The sequence below is a fragment of the Tympanuchus pallidicinctus genome, unplaced genomic scaffold, assembly GCF_026119805.1.
Source record: "Tympanuchus pallidicinctus isolate F22 unplaced genomic scaffold, pur_lepc_1.0 scaffold3, whole genome shotgun sequence".
NCBI classification, from domain to species: domain Eukaryota; kingdom Metazoa; phylum Chordata; class Aves; order Galliformes; family Phasianidae; genus Tympanuchus; species Tympanuchus pallidicinctus.
In genome coordinates this window covers 1,614,406-1,632,103 of record NW_026294747.1, presented here as the reverse complement: position 1 = coordinate 1,632,103, position 17,698 = coordinate 1,614,406, and the positions used below count along the sequence as shown (strand labels likewise).

General features: G+C 34.6%; 1 long non-coding RNA gene across 3 annotated transcripts in view; it reads left to right on the top strand.

Moving 5' to 3' along the window:
- LOC128085319 (uncharacterized) overlaps nucleotides 1-17,698 on the top strand; it is a 47,712-nt gene that overhangs the window by 16,811 nt on the left and 13,203 nt on the right. For 2 of the 3 annotated variants that reach the window (XR_008208891.1, XR_008208890.1), the window contains exons 2-3: nucleotides 10,739-10,939; nucleotides 16,382-16,498. This is a non-coding gene — a long non-coding RNA (uncharacterized LOC128085319). Of the gene's footprint in view, nucleotides 1-10,738; nucleotides 10,940-14,460; nucleotides 14,555-16,381; nucleotides 16,499-17,698 lie in introns of those variants that run through there. The other variant, XR_008208892.1, reaches the window with a different exon arrangement.

Genomic DNA, 17,698 nt, shown 5'->3' with positions numbered 1-17,698 from the left:
TTAGTTGAGAATGGATTTCTGATTTCCAGGCTTTTTTTCTGACTAAAAAGGATCATAAAATCAGTATGTTTGTAATCAGTATTCCTTACCTCCTGTATCCATTTGGCTGCTGGAGGAGTGCACTAAAAAGCTGGTTCTGAACATGGCTGCGCAATGAGAGTTCTTGGCAGGCAGCTGTGAGCACTAGAACCTAAAGACATACCCCATGATGGCGGCGCTTATATTTCAACTGAAGAGACTTTTTTAGGTCCATTTGAAAAAAAAAAGGTTAAAAAAAAACAAAAAAAAAAAAAAAAAAAGAACAACCCAAACAAAAACAACATGAAGAATCCCCAGCAAATGGCTTAAGGGTTGCAATTAAAAATTATTTTCATTCTGTCTTTTTGCATGGTTTAACAAAACTAATGTTTACTCATTTACAGCTCAGTAAGAGGATAATGTGCTTAATGAAAGAAAAATCTACTGACAGCCACGTTTATTGCCCTTCATTAGCATTGGTACTTAATTTAATATAGATCTGAATAGACATTAGGGAGCCTGCAGGAGGTTAAATGGTGAAAATTTAAAGAGATTATTGAATTTACTGTTTAGTTTCAGTGACATCAAACAGACAAAATTAATTAAGCTTATTCCACTAGTAAAAATAATCCAGAACATAAGATTGGATTTATTAATGTTGTTGTTTATAATTTTTTGAACATTTATTCTGGAAGCATGGAATATCTGCTTTATATGCTTTATCATGTATTAATTTTACATTTTTCAGTAAGTGTTATTAACAATATTCTTTTCTCCTCATTCCCTTCAGTCTGCTAATTCTGCTGGGTTTTTTTGTTTGTTTGTTTTGTTTTTTATAAGGGAAAAGCTGTTTCTGAATCATTTACATTTTAAACACAAATAAATCTTTGTTGTGTTTTAATATCATGAAGTCCCTTCTGAGAGTTCTGCAAAAAATTTGGGGCACCATTTTATAAAATTAAATAGAGTTTGGGATCAGATTGAAGGTATCGTCCAAGTCATAATATTAGATGATTAATTCAACTGGCATTTGTGTTAAAGAACCATTAATTAATAGAAGTTAATGTATTATTAGAAGCAAAACATTTATCAGTGTAGAGTAGCTATAGGTCTAGTTGCAGTGAGAAATGCAAACAAGAAAAATTGAATCGAAAGCTAAATGGAAGTGTTCAGTTTGCATAGTCTTGTAAGAGTGAAGGTAAATATGTTTTTAAAAATGTCAGGAATTGCAAAGAAGAAAATCAAAAGAGCAGTAATTCAATTAGTGAGTGTATATTTTATATACAAGTTCTTTATAATCTTCACACTTCAAATCCTTTGCAGATTGGAATTCTTTAATGCAGATGACATTTCAGGAAGATATCTATATAGCTGATTATTTGTCTGAGAAAATGACTACTGTATAGTTCTTTGTACATCCATAAAAATCTAATATTAGTTAGTTGAACCCTTATGATCTATGTCTTGTAATTGAAGAGATATGTAAATATTCATGGAGATATTCAGGGATGAAACTGAGGTTAGTAAGCCTGTGTCTTACATCATCAAATTTATATGCGATAAACTCTTCTGTTAACATGAAAATTATTCTGATACAGTCAACTCATTTTCTAGAATGACTGTAGTGAGTGGTCTGTGTATTCAGACATAGATATTTTTGCTTATTCTTGAAAAACATACGCTAGAACTGATATTTGCACTCTGAGTATCAGTAAAATGGTACTATTATTTCAGTAATTTTGTGTGAGTGTTGCTATAATTTGTTACAAAATCTTCACTGGCCAGCATATAGCTGAACATTCTAATAGATTTTCAAATTCATTCTTTAGTTTATTTCTTTCATTTTCCTCTTTCAAGCCAAGTTCAAAACAAAAACTTCTGTGCTTTGTCTGCTAGCTTTGGCTGTGTTTCACTGTAACATGCACTGCTGTTCTTTTAGCACCAAAATGTTGGCACATGTTACTGAAAATTTCACACCATCTCTTGCTGGATCAGCAAGCTTAACCTACCAAAATCTGGTGTTGTTGAATGGTTTTTGACTGATAATCAATCTTTTTGCTGCTCGACAGTTGTTGCTGGGACGCAGACTAGAGCAGGTGGCAGATGTGCCTTGTCTTTTGAGAAAAGAAAGAGTAGGTGAGCTCGGGCACAAAGTAACATATTGTGTGTCCATTAAAAGGGTAAGTATAACAGGAAAAAGTCACTGCTGTAAGTAGAAAAACCACCAATATCAGAAGTAGGCCTTTTAATATTCCCGTTTACATCTTTAATAGAGCTGGGAAATGACACTAATGTAGAATTCCACGTGTTCAGAAATCAGAGCTGATGTTAAAAGTGTTACTTCTCTAAATAACATCCCATAGTCCTTTTTCTGGCTTATGTCTTTTGTTATTTATGCATAGTACGAGAGTATGAGTCAGAAATACATTTTAAATTAGCTTCAATACGTTGAAGATAGATTTCAGAGATGCATAAATATTATAGAGGCAGACAGTGTGCATTTCATTTTTTTTTCCCCTAGCCCAAGACTAGGAAGAGAGAATAAGGAAACATAACTTGTCCGTTTGAGTGTACTGATTGCTGCATTAAAATTCTTAATGTATAGACAACAAGTTCAAACTTCACCAGCAAATCCCTTTGGCATGATATAATCCAATATCCCAACCCTGAAAAGTGATCACGTGGAAATTAGGCTTTTTATACATACAGTTACACGTAAATATTTGCAAAGTCAGCATCTTTGTTGAAATCTGTATTTTAAATATTCGACCAGTCATGAAGTGTGTGCAAGGGATGTCATCTTGCACGTACTTTCATTGCTTCAAGGGATATAAATACCTACAGTAATTAGAATTCCTAATTTTGGCTTTGTCCAGTTGATTTGGATTGATTCACCTCCTCACCCTTTGATAGGAGAATTTAAATCGAGATTTGGTTTAAGTGAAATAGAATACAGAAATGGTGGAGTAATTTTGTCATCTGAGATAAAAGTTGAAAGTTATCACTTCTGTTGATTTATTTAAATGTTTATAATGTATACGAGTGACATATCAGTTAAAGTGTCATTCCAGCTAGCTAGCAAAAAAGAACCAAATCTCAAGCATTATTAAGCATTATATTTTGGGGAGAATATTGTAGAACTTGTATGTTGCAGAACTGTGCCAAAGAGTTAATGCTCTGTGGTATGTTATTATTCCATGTAATTTACATATGAAAATCTGTGTTTCTATGTAATGATGGTTCATTGGAAATATTGGAGATCAAATACATGTGTTTGTTTGAAGGCATTTGTACGTGTAACAGTTGCTGAACTTTAGAAAATATTAGATATTCTTATTTATTCTTTCCAATACCTCTTGTTTCTTTTGTCAGCTTTTATCGTAGCCCCCTTGCGTCTTTGCAATTGAATTTCAGGTGTCCAGTGTACTACTTCATATTTTTCTTTGTTAGTTATGAACCTAAAGTGATAATAAGTTCTTTCTGCTTAATTTAATTCTAGTAACAATAGCTACCTTGCATAAGAAAATAATCAATTAGCTATTGCTGTTTCATAAAATGTTTGTGCATTTTATCACTTCTGCTACTGCAGAAAATATGGCCACATGTAAGTCTTTAGTTAGACAGTAGCTTAATCATATCCTGAAAGTTAGAATAATAAAGCCCTTCATTGTTGAGAGAGATGCAGGTATAGCAGATTATATTTTAGATCTTGTTTCTGACAGATAACCTACTTCATTATTTTATCATTGAAAAACTATATTCAAATGATTACTGCAGATTTTTACAGCCCTTTCCTGTTGTGATTATATATTTGAAATGTGAAGCATCCAGTTCAGAGCTGTTTTGGAACTCTTCATGATTCTAAAGTTTCCTTTCTAGCCACTCAATGGCATTGAACTCGTTAGTGTTTCATTTTCAGGAATCTAATGGTATGATCCCACGTTTTCCTCCTTTAGATTAGCAGACAAATTAGCAGACTGCTGCTGCTTTTGACACCAAAAGGAGAAGTGCATGTAGTGTTCCCTCTATCACTTTCACAGCAGATTTTTATTAAAAATGTCTGTGTAGACATGCAGTCATATTGATGGTTCGGTAACCATAGTAAATGTAAATTTACCGTAGTAAATGTTGTCTGGCTTTAACTTCATTTCCTAGACATCGGCTTCTGTCTCCTGTGCACTAATCTTGGTAGTTCCTTAAAGAAGTAAGAGAAATCTCTGTGGCGTTTTCTATACTTAAATCTCTGAACCTTGGTATAAAATCCTCCGAAACAAAATTTGCTTACTAGCTGTGCAGAATGGAGAAGTCTTTCCCAGTCCACAAGCAGAAGGTCTTATTGTTCTAGATCTGAGAAATCTAGAAGTTCGACAGACGTTCTCTCTCTTTTCCCTGCCAAATAGAAGAAAAATGTTTGCACTGTGTCAACCTATCAGCTGAATTTTGGGCCGAGATGTGAAGTCGTAACCTTAGCCTTCCCCTTTCATCTAGGCTCTATGTGGTTTTCTCATTGTTGATGAAGTAATTTCAGATTTGAATGCAAATAAAGGAGAAATTCATATGAAATGGCAAAACCAAAAAAACTATTTATTTTAAACTGCAAACATCATATTTTGGACTTCTTGACACCATCTTCATTGCTGCAGAATTACTTGATTGTAATCATAGGAAACTTTGCTTAAATTTTAGTATTGATTCCCTGTTTAAGTTGTTTGGTTAATATTAGAAATTACAATGGCTAATCATGTACACATTTTCAATTATTTCCCAATGCAAAATGTACCTTCATTTTTCATTTATTCACTTTTTTAAGAATATGTAATATGTTTTTTTGTAAAGCAGTGTGTGATTTCTGTCACTTAAACCATCACGGGAAACTTTCATCATTCATTGATGAAGCTAAACCTATGTTTGTGCTTTGGGACAAATATATAGGAGTATTTTCACAAGCTGGGGGACCTCTTTAGTTTTAATGGATGCTAACACCATGACTTTTGTCTTGAAAAGCTCATGGAAAACTTCAGGGCAGGGAGATGAAATATTTTGATTGACAGAAAAGACGGGATGTTTATAATTTTAATCAAATTTAGAATTAAGACATACTTCAAATAATATGTCAGACTAGTGTTAATGAGTTTAAAATCTAATGACAACAGCTGTCATTATTAGTTAAATATAGCCATTGTGCCTATGGCAGTTAATGACACTTCTGAACACGCAGAAACAAAAAATTCTGAAGTATTTAAAGAAAAGGGAGTGACTGTAAACTTACCTAAACCCAGGAATGTGACCTGGGCATAATGTATTTCCCAAATACAGAGGCTTCTGTGACTCGAGCAAAGACATAATTGAATGCAACATTCTGTGTTGTTACTACTAGAGCATTCATCCTTTAGGACACTTGGACATTTTCACTTGTTTCATAAATATATTTTAGAGAAGTTTGTAGTTTGTTACATTATACATAAAAAAGATCAGATTCATTTCTGCATTACTGTGTTGCTCCTTATAAAATGCATTGCTGTTTTTGGAATCGTTATTAAGAAGTATTAACTGGGGAAATTTTGTCCTGTGATTAATAGGAACAAGTATTTTTTTGGAGATTAAATTTTGGATTTATGAGGTTATCGAAGTTGGAATTTATTTCAGGCAGGATATGAGAAAAGGGAAAGAAATTAGTTGTGGGTGTACATATAAATAACACAGTACATATCAATACTGAATCAGTGTATTTGTAATACCATTTGGTAGTTCCTTTTAGCCTGGAAGTCTATTTCTTATTATTATCATTTTAAATAAAGTTTCTTATAGCTCTGTAAATCTTGTTATGCAGTGATGATGTAAAACAGTCAAGAATGAAGGACGTAGATGATGGGAAAACAAAAAAACTGAGTTACTATATTTTGAAATGTTTCTTGTATTGAAAAATTTATTTAATGTTTATACATTACCTAGACTAAGGTCATGAATCATCAGTTCAGTATTTAGATGGGGAATTTCAAATTAAAATGTAAGTGCTGTGTGAATCCGTATTTGTAATTCTGTAAGCCATGTTCTTCAACCTCATTAGCAAACTCCTATGTCATCGTATCTCTAAGAATCCTTTTACTGCAGGAAGGGATTACATGAAATAGGGATGTGAACTGTAATTCTGACATTTTGAGATGATTTTAAGAGAATTTACAACCACTTTAATTAGCACTAGCAGTACCAAAGTTGCCATGTGTTTTGAAACAGTTACTTCCCCTTAGGTAATGCACTCTACTTACCCGCAAGTCGAACAGTAATTTCAGTTTGCTGAGTTAATCTTCACTTTTTGTACCAAAGTTTTTAGTAGTATTGCTGATCTTGTTTAGACATTTCAACAACTAACATTAAGCACAATACCAAACAATTACTATGATTCTTTTTCCCCTTATATTGAGTTAAATTTCCCATGCTGCATCTGTGACTGCTTTATCATGTCCTTTCACTGTGCCTCTATGAGAGTCTCTCTCTCTTTTCTATGTAGGTTGCTCTGAAAGTAATTCCTCCTATTTGTTTCCATGGAAATGACAACACTTTTTGATAAAGCACATTCTCAGCTACAGAGCACTATTTTTCAACATTGTCAGCTCCATTAGCTGTGCATTTTCACCAGAGTTGAAGAGGAGTGTGCATGCCTCACTCATACAAGTCTGTACCATTGGAGGTGACCCAGTGTTTAGCAGCTGATACGATATCATTGTTGCTAGGAAAATGTTGCCTGTGCAGTCCATCTTTCATTGGCTTGAACAGATGGAAGTCAAAAAATGCTAAATCTGGACCATTTGGGGAGTGTTGTAAGGCAGTCCGGCCAAGATAGGCTATGTAATCCACAGTCTTCAAACTGATATGGTGCCTGGCATTATTGTGTATTTCTGCACAAAGGAATTTGGTTCTACACCTTTGCTTCATCTGCACTTCTGTGTCAGATGCCATTTTGTCAGACTGCCCCACTGCTGCCGTTTTTTGCATACAACAAAATGTGATGGAATATTGGTGATTGAACCTCTACTGCTGTACCACCACCATCTGCCACTGATGTTTTGGGCTAACGTAATGAAATAGGAGGTATTATTTTCAGAGCAGCCCTCATATGTCTTGCTAGAGGATTCCCAGTTTGTGAACCCAAGAAGATAAACGTCGCACTTCTCAAATCAGGAAGGATCATGGCAGCATAAGGATGTGCAGCTGCATTAATGTTCAGATAATTTCAGGTTGCAAAAGTAATTTGTTACTTTAAGGAAACACAAAGACACTCAAGTGACTGATTTTATGTCTACATTGCTCTGAAACAGTGAAAGCGTCCTCACTGCCTTGTAGTGCCTGCGCTCTGTGCATGCAACAGACTCATTGATGTCTTGTTCAGCCCTGGCTAGGAACAGTAGTCATGCTTAGCATTTTTTGTCCATTCATATCTTAGAAGGCTAATTCCTGTTATGTCTGAAGCCTTCTTGCAGGCTTATACTGTATAGTATAGACAAGCTTGACTTCCAGAGTAATTCTCCCACCAGCCCTAAGGGGTATTTTAGATATAACCTTAAAGGGTAGGCAGAATGTATCTTCATCACATTCTTTGGCTTAGGCAGCAATAATCTTCCTAAATTTGCCTTAGGGCATCTACTTGCTCTTATCGTTCAAGGCCAAGCAGTCTGTAGGTTTCACCTTCTGTCATCTTTCGTTATAATTTCAATCAGCTGCCGGTTCTTTTCCAAGTATCAGTCTGCTCAGGAAGAAGTCAAACTACACTTATTAATGTTGATCCCTAAACAGAAAAACTTTCTTTTACTTAGCCAAATAGAAACACTTCCTTTTATGAGAAATAGCACGTAATATTTGTCCATTTTATAAATGAATTCATCGCTGTCCTATCCGGTATCACAGCATAGACTTAGATTAGGTTTTATTATTGCACATTAGAGCTCCCTCATCCAAGGCTAAGCCTTCTGAAGCTTCTCTGAAAATAATCCGATTTGAAAAATTTGTGGATGGCAATCAATCCATCTTTTAACTCACTCGTGTCAATTAGTTGAGGTCTTAAGATCTGTTTTCCAGTGTTAGTAGACATATTTTTCTACCAGTAGGTAAACTGGTCTTTTAACCATCTCTTTATTAAAAGATCTCTCTTTTCTGGATAGGTCAAGTGTATGTGATTCAAGGTTTGCTGTTCGTGTTAATTTTGAGATGCATCTTCATTACTGCAGTCACATACCACTTGGAACCTGTAATGATAGAGGTGCCAAGAAATGTCAGGCCATCCTATATGCTGAGGGAAAACGGTGTTCTACCTAATTAATCAAAACAATCTTTTTACAAAAATAATGCTCATAAGAAAAATATCTTCGTAAACTGTTATTCATGGACTTTAAAGTAACTTTCTATAAGTGATTGATGTCCTGTGATGCTTCAGCATGTGATTTTAAAAACATATGTAGTTGACACTTTTTGTGATCGTGTACAACTTTTCAGGATTCCCTTTTCTAAGATGGAAGTAGCAAAAAAACCCATCGTGCTTCTTCCATGAATAATAAATCTGTAATCATGAACACTTCCTAGTTGTTTAGTAAGGACTTAAACACAGAAGGTTGTTCATTGCATTCAGTGAAGTCTCTGCATTTCTCAATCCAGCCTTGTTAATTTAGCCATTAGAGACAAGAACCAGTGCTGTTTGCCTGCATTCCACTCGATGTTCTAGTTTTGTATGTGCTGAGTAAGATACTATTTGGAGTCTGTCTACTTACTACTACTGGTGATGGCAAAGTCCTTTGATGCTGAAACCTGATCAATGACAATGGGAATGCTTTGAATTTTAGCAGCTGATTTCTAACAAATTAATATAATGTGCCCATGCCAATTGGATTTCACGGTGGCTACAGAATACATTCCAGACAACTGTAAATGTATCTGTGCTGCTTGAAAGTTAGATAGGACAAAATTTGCAAATTTACAAGGAAAAAGAAGTGCTCTGGAGAAAAAAATCAGGAAAATTATTTCTATGTTGTACCTGTGTTAACAAGTACAGCACATAAGAATCAGATCCGTGAAACAAAGCAATTAGTACAAAGTAACTTAGATCCACACTACACAAATTTTAAGAGGTTTTACTCTGGGCTAGCTCTGTCTACGCAACTTACGGACTTACGGAACTGTTTAGAGTAAATTGTTTACTCACCCAAATCAGTTTGCATACTCTGAAACATTTCTGTGATGTGAATCGAAGTACGTTAAGTGGAAGCTATAAGCTCCTCAGTATTTGCTTAAATTAGGAAGTTAACATAGGTGCATCCTTGTGGAGGGAAACATACTTCACTAGTTTGTAAATGCCTCAAAATAAAACTTATTTCCATATTGAGAAATAACTTTGATTACAGAATGACCCCACTGGCTTAACAGTTTTGTGAATAACATCCTCAGTCATGGTAAATGGCTGTACCAGAACTCAGTTTACTAATGTTATCTAATTTGCACTGAGGATCTGATCCATTGACTTTAGAATCCACTGTGAAGCTTCATATGTTGACAGTCACATTTATTTATTTACTTATTATTAATAAATAAACTAATCCATGGCTTTCTTTCTTTTTTTTTTTTTTTTTTTTTTTTAAGTTCATTGCCTATCTCAGTGTTGGTGGAACAGTTAAATTATGTTCTGTCTTAGACCAGCAAATCATCATGAAATCTGGGCTGCTTATATTTCTGTGGCTTGGAGAATCCATATCTATTAATGTAATCAACATATGATCCGTATTTACTAAAAAAGTAGCCTCATGATGTAAATGATAGCCTCATGATACAAAGAAAGTAGCCACATGATACAAAGAAAGTAGCCTCATGATATAAAAACTTGTGAACAGAAACAATTTTTCAAAAGAACTGTCATGCACCTACATATTCCAACTGTAATAACAGCAGTATGAGACTTACATTTTTGAACACAGATACATTCCATTCATGTCAATTGCAATCACAAAACTAAGGTTCAAATTTTTAACTGAGTTAATCATCTCATTGCCATTAATTTTAGTGAACTTAGATTATTAAATAATCTTTAAAAGCCACTAGTTCTTAAGTTTTGAATGCATTATTATCAGTAAAATGTTTATTGCTGCAGTATTGCTAGATACTTCATATTTTGGTGCAATGTGTAATGATATTCTTTAAAGATTTAATTGTAAGTGCAATTTGTGCACAGCACTAGACCTCTTAGAGGTCAATTTCTAGTGTTTAGAAAAAAGAGAAACAAACAGTTGATGTGAGATAAAGGTGTCATCTGTATGATGCAGTGTCAGATATGAAATTCAAGTGATGTATGAGAGGGTCAGGCTTAATTTTTCCGAAGCGGAGGAAATGAGAGGCATTTCATTTTTGTAGGTGAGAAGTGAAATGTTCCTCTCTGCTCACTGAAAGAGGCATGCTAAGGTGAATTTTAATTATGACTAAATTGTGGTATTACTCTTTCATACCCTGAACATCTGTTCCCTTCAGGAATGATGATTTATGCAGGCTATCACTGCAGACAGCTTGCTACAGCTTATGTCACGGTTAGTAAGAAGCTGGTGGTAGCATTTCAGAAAATACCAGCATCTAAGGGAAGACAGGCCAGTGTGTATTTTTAAGATAATATGGAAAGGGGAGCATGATATGTCCATTTTTAATTTTGAAGCCAAATATTGACTTTACTTATCTTTTCTTTTTCTTTCAGACCATCTGTCATTAATGAGGAAAGTAACTCGGATAGTGGCCTGGTTCTTCACAATGGTTTCAACAAAAAGAAAATGAAGGTGTCATTTCCAGCTGCACGTAGAAAATGGTTGACAAGAATTCTGACAGTTTTATAGTACTTAAGGACTGGATAGGGCAGGATAATTCTGAGACTATTGCATCACGAAATCAAATTGAAAAGGTAACCTTTGTTTATTAGCATGTCTGAATGCATCTCCAAATCACCTTCATTGGTACCACCGGTTTATTGTTTTCTTGTAACTATAGTTTATTCTTTAAAACAAAACAAAAAACAACTCTTGAATTACAAAGCCTTGGAATTCAACATAACTGGGGTTATCTTTATGCTCATATTACATAAGGAAGGTAAGGTAAAGTTTCCTCAGTGAACTTTCTTCCCTGATAGCCCCCCTGCTCTCTAACCTACACTTCTTTACCCAGTAATCAGCCTTGCTTATGATTATGCCTATTTTTGTGTGTTCTAACAATACGTGTATCTGAGCATTTATTACCAAGGAATATTATTTCTAAGTTTATCTGAGGCATGGGTTATATATTTGAAAATACAGTCAAGTTTGATTAGGCTAGGCATTTAATTATAAATATTCTGTAGCTAGAATATCTGTCTTGAAATATATCGCGCTGTAACCATATAACAAAGTATCTTAAAGTTACACTCTATGCAATTTTTTTTTCATCTATAACATTCTTTGGTAATTCAATAGGGTTTTGGGTAATACACTCTTTTCAGGTAAGCCTAGAAGGTTGAATAATAACACTTCTACATTCATTGTGATAAGTATGATTAAAATACACAGATCAAACTTGTACACACTCCTGTACATTGGAGCAAAAAGATTCACCAGTGGTTTTTAAACATCACAACAAATCAGTAGCTTGATAAAGAGTTAATCAATCTTTGTCTTTTTTCCATGGGGATGTTTTTGATCTAGACCATTAATTATTGAACTGTGATCTACGAGGCCTTATGCTTCATGTAATGGGTATCCAAAAGCAACTGAGGCCATAGTTTTGAGCACATTTCAAGTCAGTGTACTCCAGAAGTTTTAAAAGAAGCTGTCTTGGCCTCCACCATTTTTATCCAGTCATTGTAGACCTTCTGCAGCTCCGTGGAGAGCATGAGGGTTTTGTTCCATCGTTCAGTGAACCACATAGGGGAGCTGATGTAGGTAAAAGATAAACTAGTTAAAATTGTCAGTTTTAATTGGGTACAGTTTCTAGAACCTTGATTTCTGCACAGCCCCAAAATGCCTTTGCATCTTCTCTGAAAGGCAAAAATTCTTTGGAAAATTCTAGTCTGTACTTCTCAGTGCTGGGAAAGAACTAAAGTCAAAGCTATATGTTTACATGCAATTCACATCTGCATTTTATACAAGCATCTGATTCTTCAGTGAAAGATGAATGTATTTCATGCTAAAGATGCACATCATTATGCAGTTAATTCTGGAAATACTAATAACTGTGTTTATAAAATTTGAAAGGAGAGAGAGGTTTTTTTTGTATCCATTGCATGTTTGAAATGGTATGAAACAATTTTTCTGTTCTGTCTAAGTTGAGAAAATTTCTGAAGTAGTCTTAGTGAGTCTTTTCACCTTCTCAAATGTTTTTTTTTTAGTTTTATTTTTTAAAGACAGACTAGGATTTGAAATGGGAGACTTGAGTACAGGTTCAGCTAATGTTTTGTTCTGATTGGACTGGAACCTGGTTTTACCAAATCTATTTGAGATGAGCATTTTCAGCTACGCATCTGCCTGGAAAGCTAAGAGCCGTTAGTTGCAAGGAGTCGGAAACTACAACTACTGGAGGACCTTGAGTCCACTGAAAGAAATTGTGCCATACGTTTTCCTATCTCCTCCTTTGCCAAAGCGTGAGTTCTGAGTTATATTAGAACTGCATCAGAAATATGGCATTTGGGCCAAAAAAAGACAGATTTGTAGGAAAACGAGCAACAGGGAGAAAACGTGCTGAATTTTAGCAAACCGTAGTGATATGCAACACCTTCAGAAAAGTTCCGTGTTTGTGCATGTTAAAATAGCATTAACAATACTGAAATTAAATTTGAAATTGAAACACTGAAAGAAAAAATGGCTGAGAAACACAAAGCTTTTTCATGGCATATTTCCTTCGTCTTATTTTAAACCATAAGTTTTGTTTGAAGAGCTGGTATCACTCCTAAGTTTGATGTGCAGTTACACCTGTGTAGATTTTGTTGAGGTAATAAATATATTTTCTACATTTGAACATTTGTTACTGCAGTTGAATGTGGGATTTTATAACTGAACAAATTTCTCTTAGCATTTACTAGACCGATACAATTTTATGTATTATTTGCTTGTGTGTTTATAAGCATCTTGAAACAGACAGTTTAGGATATTCAACTGTCTCACCCGAAATAGGAATGATAGATGAATAATGTCATTAGGATTTTCATTAACAATGAATTTCTCTTGGTCAAAGTATTGTCACTTCTGTCATCAAAATGTAACATGTATGCTATCTATCTTAGACTTCATTCTTGAAATTTTTTCACTAGCACTCTTTCGGTGACAGTTTCTGCTTTAGTCGTGGTGCCAATAGTGTTGATTCACCTCTTTCATAACATTTGCATTAGTAACCCACGATATAAAAGCTGCTATTGTGCGTATTCTCCAGTATTCTGATTTCTGTACAGTCTAAACAAAGACAATCTAAGTATTCAATACAAATTTTTTGAAGAACATGAAGAAAAAGTACTTACAAGGCTGAAGTACACGTCTAAGTTGGCTGAGCCTTGCAACTTCATGCTATTCAATCTGAAAATCTGGTTCCACATAAAATCTGAATAGTGTGAGACCTCTCTCTAAAGCTATAGCTCTGACACATCAGTAGGAAAAAACAGAACATGGATGTTCAAATTAAGCAATTGTTACATTTCTAGAGATTAGCATATCGTTTTATTGAAACTGTGCATGCTCTGTTCAAAAAGCTAACATAAAGGTGTAGTAAGGACATGCAGCCTGCTTTTTTTCCTGCAGCACCTAGTGTTTTTCATGTGCAGTAGCAGACCACACTTTGCACTGCTAGGAAGTCTTTTTCTCTTGTCACCTTTCTGAAGTAACTTTTAATACATTGTATTGTGTTTCTACAGTGATTGTAAACGTTCTGTGAAAGCACGTTTTAAATAACTACACAGGGTTTTCATCTTTTTGCATAGCCAAGCTAATTAGAAATTAATAACAATAATTTCTGTCTATGTCTTGTAACATGTATCTGTCAAGTATCAGAGATGAGTTTAGTTTTTCCTGCTCATTTCCTACTATTTCACTTTGTAAAAAACACTTAACATTTTGTTTTAACTTCTGGAGCTATTATAAAAGTAACTGTTACTTTTTTTCCCAAGGAGAACTGGGAATATTTGATTTAATGTGTTGCTCAGAAATTCACATATACACGTTCATATTTTTGTATACATAATCATTACTGGAAATTGAAGGAATCAACATCTGCACATTGAATTTTATGTGGATTGTAAACTGTCCTCCAAAGACATTTGTTGTCCAAGTGATTAATATTTAAGCTGTAGCAGTTTAGAACGTATTTAGAACATCTTCCTACTGTTATGAGGAATTAATCATCTTTCTTAATAATTTTTTAATTAACTCAATCTGAATTATTTGCAGTAACACAATTTTTTTTTTTCCTAATTTTTTAAGTGATTGAAAACTGAGGATGAATTTCATTTCAGTAAGATAGTACTACGATATATGTGGAGAAATGACTGGCAATATTATAAGTGGTAAGTAGAATTTTTAGGACAGGTTTTTGCTTTACCACAGCTAGAACTTAGAAAAGCGAATCCGGCATTATTTCTTATGTCCTTTCTGTAGGTCGGTGCCCTTAATGTGAACTAAAAAATGCAGTAGTAAGCTGCAGCAAGAGTCAGTTTGTTTTCTGCACTTCGTCCTACATTTAATTTCAATTTCTGTCTGACATTTTTATCCTAAGATGTGGAATTCAGTAGATGTGTCTTGTTGGATAGATCCAGAAGTAAACTGGGATGGATCCCATAGCTTGAGTAATGTTTTTCTTCTTTATCTGGCTAAGATCATAATTATGAATTTAGAAGCACATCTCTGTGGAGCTTGTATCTTTCATGTTCTCACAGGGATACAAAAATATTATTTTTCTCCTCATGCTTCTATTTCCAATTACTAGAAGAATATATTTTAATTGATTTCTTATTAGCTAGTCTAGTCAAACCAATTTAAAGCACTATATATGATGTAATGTAATGTTATATAAGCCCTACATTGTATATGTATTATAGTAGATCATGTCTATCAGTAAACGTGCAATATATTATTGCATATAATCATCTGTGTTATTTAATACTAACAGAAGAGGTATATATTTTACATTAAAATTTAATATTTAAATAGGACTCAGTGCTCAGTTCAAAGTTCCACTTACCTTTGTAAAGTTCTGAAACTCCATTAGAAGGCACAGGTGAATCTATAGAATTTATTTGACATGCAGAATATAGCCCTTTGTAAACACCTTATTCTATTCTGTGTAGAAGGCTCACTACAAGGAGGCAAAATAAAAAGGTTGTTGAACAGGTCTGTCAAATGTGTAGCTGCTGACATGGTGGGCTGTAGTTAGAAGAGCACTGACACAGTATTAAGTTCCATCATAAGGCATCTTTACCTGACTAAGTAATTTAGAATGCATAAAAATGATTTGAGATCAGTTTTTTTTCCCTCTTTCTGGCATACTATCTTGCAGCATGCTTATCTGGCTGAACGAAGCACTTTTTACTCTTAGTTAATAACTCTGAACAGTATCTGGAATTGCATGGCATGATATGAAAACTGAATATATACCTTCTTAAAAAGCTTTTTTTGTTGTAACTGTAGTCCACTAGGAGTAAGATTTTGCTTGAATAAAAGAAAGATTTGCTAGGCCACAGCTACAAGTTTCTCTCTCATTTTCACCAGGATCTCTGGCTACCTTCGCCATAAATTCTGGCAGTATGTCTTCTTCCAGCCATTCAATCCATTCAGGATTGTTTCCTGAGTTCCTCCAGAATGTTGTGTTGAACTGAGGCCTCTCAAAAGATCTTAATCCAAAAATTTGTGCATCAGCTAGATTGTTGTAGACTTACGTTCGTCTGAATAGATATTAAGCAAAAAGAAATCAAAAATCACATATGACTTGGATGAAATTGCACTGAACTAATGTATCTCTGTTTTAGTGGCTATAATCATCAAACATATGCAGAGATTTATAAAAGCAGTACACTTCTTTAGCAATTATTTTTCTGCATTTCTCTTAAATTAGTTCAGTTTTTAGTTTTGTCTCTGAACTTCAGCACAAGAGCAGATGGAAAAACCTAGTTGCAAGCTGTACGTGACTAGAATCATTAATTCAATCAATGGAAAAAAGTTGGTATAATTTATTCTGATTGAATGAAATATAAACAGAGGACATAATATAGTACAGTGTATATACTGAGGCTTCTGTTGCAGAAACAGAACACTGTAAGCATTTCAAGTTTGATTCTGATGTACATTACCTTTCTTGTTCTGTTGGAGATACTGTAATGTGATTTTTTCTCCTGCAGGCCATTACAAGTTGTCACTTCTGGTTGTTGTTGGCTTGGGTTTGCAGTGGTCCCATACGCAGCTGTTTGTAAAGTCACAAGCCACGTGAAGTGTCTGGAAACGTGTCATTCTTGCAGGTGAGTGGATGGAGAACTAACATTGAGACTATTATAACTCTCTTCTTCTGCCTGGAAATCTGATTACCTATTCTTTATTTTTAGAATTATGAGATTATTACTCTGTATTTTAAGTAAAATTTTGCTGAGTTCTTATTAATCTGAGTCAAGCAAATAACTTAACATTTGGGTAGTATCATTAACTAAGAGGACAGTCGCTTCATTCCTAGGCTATTTTTACTTTTGCATTGTAAGTTATTTGAATCTATTAATTTTCTATGCTGACTTGTTATAAACTATTGTAGTTAAAAAAGAGAGAGGGAAAAAAAAAAGATGTGCAGGGTGGTAGAACTGAAGAGAGGAGAGAGGCATAAAGTGTATTGGAAAACTACCAAATGTCCCCTGCAAATGGACCCTATTCAGAATCAGTAAGCGTATGATGAGTGAAGTGGTTTTGAATATCGCCTTTAGATTCCATGCTGTTACAAGGCCAGCCCTGAACATGGCAACTCTTATTTCCACACACAGTACCTCTTCACTCTCAATTTAACCCAAAAATCTGATGAACCCATTACTCCATACTTGATTTCATGGAACAAGGAGTAGATATAGTTACAAATGATCAATCACAAGCCTTGAACCAAAGCAGCAAGGCATTAACAATTCACACCATTTCGGTCCACTTGCTCAAGCAGAAGATGTGCCAGCATATTTAATGCACAGCTACTTCGTTCAGTTCAAGAAAAGACATGACTCATGCTCATTTTAGGAACTGAAGAGACTTCATGGGTTTTCATGCCTACTAACCGCTGAGAGTCAGAGTTTGCACTTCTAAACAATTAATATAACCAGGTGGTCTGTAAAGGTCACAGATAGAGGTAAGTTTGCAAACTAAATTTTGCTCCAGTTAAAAATAGAGGGAGAACTTGGGAAATGGTTTGCAAAATAAAGCCAAGTTCTGTTGCACAAATTTGTATTGTACAATCCACATCTTGTTCAGCACAATTGTAACGTTGTAGACCCCACAGGCATATGCCGTCAATTTAATAGGATCACTGAAAAAGCAAAGCAGCTGTGAAAGATTGCTGTAAGTACAGCAATCGTGTGCTTGTCATTCTGTTCAACGGTGGAAAAATCCAAATTCGGATAGGCATCAGTATTTAAGAGAATGACTGCTAGAGCATCTCTCATAAGTACCTTAGGGACAATGCAATTTGACAT